This window comes from Tachysurus fulvidraco, chromosome 7 (genome assembly GCF_022655615.1).
Source record: "Tachysurus fulvidraco isolate hzauxx_2018 chromosome 7, HZAU_PFXX_2.0, whole genome shotgun sequence".
Taxonomy (NCBI): domain Eukaryota; kingdom Metazoa; phylum Chordata; class Actinopteri; order Siluriformes; family Bagridae; genus Tachysurus; species Tachysurus fulvidraco.
Genome location: NC_062524.1, coordinates 24267055 through 24274554, shown reverse-complemented (window position 1 = coordinate 24274554; position 7500 = coordinate 24267055). Strand labels below are relative to the sequence as shown.

The 7500-nt window shown below is 40.6% G+C and overlaps 1 protein-coding gene across 1 annotated transcript in view; it reads left to right on the top strand.

The window, feature by feature from the left end:
• The window catches only part of LOC113635472 (mitogen-activated protein kinase kinase kinase 11), a 33674-nt gene that overhangs the window by 8004 nt on the left and 18170 nt on the right, over positions 1-7500 (top strand). The window lies entirely within an intron of this gene.

Genomic DNA, 7500 nt, shown 5'->3' with positions numbered 1-7500 from the left:
GGTATTGTCTCTTTATTTTGGAAAAGAGAGCAGGCTGTATCCGGAGATGGCTGAGGGAAATGTGGGCATGTGGAGGGCAGGTGTCCGTCTGACAGGCAAGACCTGAACAGATCGTAGTACCTGAAATGAACTTCTGTTCATTTACTATTGAGCAGGTTAATTACTTATTTATTTTTATTTCTCTTAAAGGCAGGGTCTTCGATTTTTGAGAAATGCTTCAGAGTCGGGCCGAATAATAAACAAAAATCAAAACGAAAATCAAATCAAACTTGTAGCCAATGAGCAGAAAGGGGCGGGGCTTGTCAATATGCGGTGGAGAGAGTGTTCAGTGCGCATGTGTGACATTAGCAGAAAGCGGTTTTAACGTTGACATGGAGGATAAAAACAAAGAACGAAAGAGAAGAAAGGCTTACGATAAAGCAAGAAGTAGGACGTGTTAATATAGGATCAGCTTTCCAGCGCTGGAGAGAACTGAAGGAGAAGGAGATTGGAGTTTCCCGAGTCAATAACTCCTGAGCTAAACGCTATTACTACACAAATAACACCTCTTTTCTATCGTAGTAATGTAGAGAGGAAGCTACAACCGCGTTTAGCTAGTACCAGTGTTTAGCTCAGGAGTTATTGACTCGGGAAACTCCAATCTGTGAATAAGCAGCCAACTTTACTTAAGACGCGAGGCGCTTTTTTCCTTCTCGATAGGTGAGTGACGTTGGTTTTGCTTTGTTACACAGAACTAATATATGCCTTTGTCCTTTACATGATTATGCTTGTGTCATTTTTGCTTGTTTGTTTATCTGCAATCGTATTGTTCTTCCCTTCAGCTATGATAAAGACACATTCCTTTCCATTAGTTGCCTTTGTTACGTATGTACGTGTGGGTGGAGCTATCAATACAGGGGTGGGACCTGTTTGGGTTAGGGGCGTGTTTGTTTTGGTGATTTCAAATGTCGACATTTGCTTTCAAAAAACGGAGACTTTTCCTTTAATGAAAGAAAGTCACTAAGGTTGTGATATTATTTAAATCCTTTCTCTCTAGTTATGTTCTTGTTTCCTACATTTTTTTTGCCCGATTGGAAAGTTTTCTTTCTGTCTTTCTGTTCATGATATACATCATATTCGTACATGACCGTGACATTTATAGCATTATAGTGCCTTCAGTTTACACTGTAAATATTCTAACGATCTAAGATTTATTCACAGCCAGAGTTACACTAGCAGATTGGTTGGATTAATTGTAAGGAGTTCAGAGTTGTTTGTGATTGTTGCGGCCAAAACCACTTGATTTTGCGGCGCCTTTGTTCAACCAATAAAAATTGCAGGTTGTCATAGAAACTGAAATCGAAGACTTTACCAAGGAGGAAAAGTTCATGTTGGACTTTGTAGCTCTGTTACAGTAGCACTGGCACTGGAGACTCCTTCCATAATGCTAAACAGGCATCTGATTTAATACAACAGCAACACGGTTATTACAAGTTTTTTAATTATACAAATCCCTGTGTAAGTTGTTGGATTAGAAAGTCGAAATAAAGTTTCGTAAAGTAAAAAAAGAAACCAAATTAGCTATCTTAATTAAATTAACTTAACAAATTAACAATCAGAATCAGCAAAAAAAAATCTACTTTTTATTCTTTTTTAATTGTTTAAAAGTCTACAAATGTTTAATAATATCCATGGTAACCATAGTAACTAACAGACAGTTTGGTATCAAAATCATTATCAGTTCTCAACGAGTCAACCTCGTTTCCAACCGTTAGTGCCGATATAGGGATTGTGAGGTTGTGTTTTGTGTGTGTGTATGTGTGTGTGTGTGTGTGTGTAAAAATAAACCAAATGACACCATAGTTTGTAGAATTTCTTGATTCTGATTGGTTGGATTAATTGTAAGGAGTTCAGAGTTGTTTGTGATTGTTGCGGCCACAACCACTTGATTTTGCGGCGCCTTTGTTCAAAATGGTCGTTCTCTTTTTAAACTCGAAGACGCCTATATACATTTACATTATTTAGCAGACGCCTTTATCCACAGTGACTTACATTGGCAGCTTGGTGGACGTAGGAATCGAACTCACAACCTTCCGATTGGTTGCCCAACACCTTAAACACAGGGCTATCAAATACCACTTGCGTTGTTCTGTAACAGCTATATTTTACCTCAGGTTTTGTTATGCTATGTGACTGTCAGAAAGCTGTACGTATGTTTGACGCAAATGAAGCGGAAGAGGTCTTTGGCCTGTTACACTTAATAATTGTTTGTTGATATGGTGAGGTGTTTTATTTGAGAGCAATATAATGAGGTAACTTTGCGTTTTCTTGATAGCAAGCAGCTTTTTTTTGACGTAATAACTTGTAAAGATTCTAGTGACAAAACCTGAGGTAAAATATAGCTGTTACAGAACAACGCAACTTCAACTATTAAAATAATTAATGGCATCATTCTTTGGCTTTGTATTTTATATGGATATATATTTTTTTAAATGGTACAAACTCTCGCCATCATAAACGAAGTATTGAAAGGGGTTGAAAATACTTCCATGTGTGTTAGCATTATCTCTGTCGGAAAAACACCGGCCCAAGCACGTGTACACGTGTTTGTGTTAGCATGTTGTTGGAGAAGAAGTGTAAACCGGATGAGTGCAGTAGGAAAACAAAGACACCGATAGGTCAAGCGGAGCAGGAAGTCCAGAGGATGCTATATATACTGTACGAAGGAGTTTTCCAAGCCTTGATCACTTATTATGTTTAAACATAAAAAATTAAAAATCCTTTAAGTAGAATATACACTATTAAAAGTCAACCATATAAGATGACTTAAATCAAGCTAGCATAACAGCAACTAACTACTACATCATATTCATATATCAGTTTTTTTGTAATCTTGACCAATTTCTTCAAATAACTTAAACTCTGAAAATCTGTTTTTGAAATTTTTGCAGTACTTTTAAATTATCACAGATGAACACCAGTTGCTAATGTCATCATTTGGCTAGAAGCGAAGTGTTGACTAGCTTGCTAGTCAGTTTTTAAACTTGTTTTGTTGGGTAGGTGAATGTACATGAAAACAGATGTATAATTTGGTGCAACACTAGTGCCTTTCAGTGTGTTGACAGTGAGTTGGATATTTTTGGTGTTTGTGTGTGAATGTACATTTAAGCAGGCTCGGGCTCTCTCAGAGTTGTGCAATAGCATAGTTTTTGCCTTCTAAGCACTATTTGTGGTATCATTTAGCTTGAGAGTGGAGGAGCGGAGGAGGGAAGGAGGGGAGGAGAACCAGCTAGAGCCAGCAGGATGTGTATAAGGGGTTTTTATAGTCCTGTTATTAGCCATTCATCCAGCTGTACGTTTCCACTTCTATTCCCTGAACAAATATTAGATCCTGCAACGCGATAATGGAAGAATCATCAAGGGGTGCACGTACTTTTGCTCACCCCTTGTCCATGCTAAAATGGCACAACGACTGTGAAACGATGCTAGCGCTGGGGCTAGTTAACCATCAGCTCATGACTGACGGGCCTCCGAAACATTAGGTTTTTGCTGAGGTTAATGGATCGTGATTTGGGTTAATATTTGACCAGATAGGCTGCACACAACCGTAAATCAGTGTTAGTTGCTAAATAGATCCACAACTTTACGACAGCTGAGACCAGTGTTATGTAGAGAGCAAGTTGCCGTCGTATCAATGCTCTTATTAGCTAATACATAACTTGCATCACTCACATAGTTAATTTTTTAAACTAATTATTAAACGCCATTAAAAGTTATTAACTGTTTTCCTTAATTCTTTTATTTTTAGACTTCAGATTTGTGGCTCCTCCGTTATAATATAAATCTCAGAAAATTCACTGTTACTATTAGAAACGATACCATATCAGATTGAACGTGTTAACGTAAACCTTGCCGAGGTCCTGACCAATCGTATGAGAGAATTTTGTGGTATAATGTAAAATCGTTTCAGTGGACGCAGGGAGTAATGAGGTGGGGTATTCTGAACGTCATTAGTATCATGACCTGTCCTATTTTTCTTTCATCCATCTCTCTCTCTTTCTCTCTCTTTCTCTCACTCCGGTCCGTGGGTGGGAGCAGAATTCCGGCAGGGTGGGGGTTTTCCCCTGGAAGAAGGACGGCTTTGTCTCTCAGGGGAGCAGCGCACTGACACGCATGCTGTCTGCCAACCTCACACTCATACACACATACACTTACACAAAGAGAGAGGGTAATCACACATGGAGAGAATGTAGAAAGGTTATGGAGAGAGAGAGACAGAGAGAGAGGGAGGAGGAGAGAATGCAGGCAGGGAATGGAAGACGAGCAGTACAATAGTGAAGGGAGGAAGGACGGTGCAAGGAGACGATGACAGACTGGAGGGGGAGAAAATAGACACAAGGGAATGAGTTTTATGAGGGTGTTTAAAGCTGTGATAAAATGCATGTTAGAACAGAGCTGTCAATAATATAATACAGTTCAGGCTGATTGTATTTAAAAAACTGTGTAAGCCTTTTTTTATTTCATCTGAGACTAACTGGGACAGGAGATGTCTCACAGAAGCTTGCAGGTACTGAGGTACATTTTTACTGGGACTGAGTGGCACAAAGGCCACACCCCTTTACTGAGTCTAACTGGCACAAAGGCCACACCCCTTTACTGAGTCTAACTGGCACAAAGGCCACACACATTTACTGAGTCTAGCTGGCACAAAGGCCACACCCCTTTACTGAGTCTAGCTGGCACAAAGGCCACACCCCTTTACTGAGTCTAACTGGCATGAAGGCCACACACATTTACTGAGTCTAGCTGGCACAAAGGCCACACCCCTTTACTGAGTCTAGCTGGCACAAAGGCCACACCCCTTTACTGAGTCTAGCTGGCACAAAGGCCATACACATTTTCTGAGTCTAGCTGGCACAAAGACCACACCCCTTTACTGAGTCTAGCTGCCACCAAGGCCACACCCCTTTACTGAGTCTAGCTGGCACAAAGGCCACACCCCTTTACTCAGACTGACTTGCACAAATTCCACACCTCCTTCACTGAGACTGACTGGCACAAAGGCCACACCTCCTTCACTGAGACTGACTGGCACAAAGGCCACACCTCCTTCACTGAGACTGACTGGCACAAAGACCACACCTCTATTACTGAGACTGACTGGCACAAAGGCCACACCCCTTTACTGAGTCTAACTGGCACAAAGGCCACACCCCTTTGCCGAGTCTAGCTGGCACAAAGGCCACACCCCTTTACTCAGACTGACTTGCACAAATTCCACACCTCCTTCACTGAGACTGACTGGCACAAAGGCCACACCTCCTTCACTGAGACTGACTGGCACAAAGGCCACACCTCCTTCACTGAGACTGACTGGCACAAAGACTATACCTCTTTTACTGAGACTGACTGGCACAAAGACCACACCTCCTTCACTGAGACTGACTGGCACAAAGACTACACCTCCTTCACTGAGACTGACTGGCACAAAGGCCACACCTCCTTCAATGAAACTGACTGGCACAAAGGCCACACCTCCTTCACTGGGTTTAACTGGCACAAATTCCACACCTCCTTATTTCATCACAGAGCCTGACAGCTACAGAGTTGTGCATGCGATTAAAATAGAAATGTAACACTGAAACCTAAATGTTAAAAGTTTCCTCAAAGGAACGTTTCACAAATGTATCTCACAATCTGTCGTTGTGTCTCTGTGGGTGTATGGTGTGACCGAGTTCAGCCTGTGTCGTTCAGCTTACCAACATCTCTGCCTTCCAAACAGTCAACAAACAACAAACACAGCCCGTCGCCATGGCTACGCTCTCTCATAGCGCCAGTGTTCATTCAGCATGGTGTCTAGCGCGCCCTCATTTCTCTCCTTTGTTTCGTTTTTCCTGCCTGCGCCACCGCAGAGGAAAAAAAATACAGCTTTCTGGCGCGAGGCCTAACAGATAGCGCTTAAAGAGAACACTGGTCTGAAATCAGCGTAGCTCTTAGGGGAATGTGGGACTAAATTGGTGGTTATGTCTCACTGCAGATGGCCTAATGACCTGTCCTGTATTATTATTATTTTTTTAGTTATAGTCACTAGGTATTTTCAGCTGAGAAACTGATATTTATGCTCTTTATCTTTCTCTGAATCATTCTTAATCTTCTGTATTTTGGTGGTTGTTGTTGTTGTTGTTGTTGTTCTCACATTGAAGCACTAAAGCTAGTGGAAGTGTGTGAACTGTCAGTGGCCCTGCTTTCAACCACAAGCAGAACAGGCAGACATGCTGAATAAGCACTGTGTGTGTGTGTCTGTGTGTGTGTGTGTGTGTGTGTGTGTGTGAACCTTTTTGTATGTAATAAATCGTTGCTTCATACAGCTGCTGTAACTAATTAACGAACAGATCAGCCAGTTGCTGAAGGTTATAAAGCTCACCGTGCTACACACTAAATCACGTCACTTAACACGACAGGTTATTTAATCCATTATGTGTAGCTAAATCCAATTTTTCCTATAGTCTATATTGTTCTTAACATACAAAAAAAAAAAACCATAAGATCGGTCACTCGCTTGCTTTCGGGTTTCAGGAAGTTGAATTCCAATAAGAGCTGAGTCAACCTCCAAAAAAACTCAATTAATTACGCTTTGGAAACCGCTAATCTATCCTAAAATACAGAATATATATCTTCAATATAGGTTGTGTCGAGCTTTCCGATAAACAGCTTTCAGTTCACATCAAAGGTTCTGGGAGTCGATACCAAAATGATTCGAATCATTGAATCACTAAAAAAAACACAAAAAGCTTTGAGAGTCAATTCTACACATATATAACAGAGCTATATGAATCAATTAACTTGGAAGCATATAAAATTTTTTTTCTGTTTTATTTTTTGTTTATTTCTTCATATAGACTTCATATCAATTCTTCTAATCCGGGCACGAGTCAAATCGTTTGTTGTCGATTCCATACGTATAAAACGAATCACCTTGGACAAACACAGCAAGACAAAAATAAAATCGACTGAGTGTTTGTTTTCAAGACAGCTGGTGGCCAGTGTTATTATAGTCAATACTGAAGAAATTAAGCTTTGGTATGTAGGCAAGATTCTCACCTTGTGATTAAGACCATCGATTCATTCATCTCACTGACATATAGCTGCAGAAACGTAGGTAGTGTCTGCCAATAACCATCCCAATAATTGTGACAAAAATGAATGAAACCGACAGATTTTAAACCCTTCCATGCAACTAATGTTCCAAGTATTTCTTAAATTTTAACCAGCAGCATCGATTAGACGCTATAAACGTTATAATCGTGATATTTATCCAAGTCACGGCTTAGTGTACGGGATGGTGGTTACTTAAAAACGCTCTAGAAAGAAGTTAAAGCAACCGGAGAAAGTAAACCTTACAGTGGAGCCAGAACTGTCAGCGATGGGATGAACAACACTTGAAGGTCCTCATTTGTTTTAAGGGCTAGAAATAAAGCCAGGCAAATACTTGCTCAGCATCTGGCACCAAACCTGGAGCGG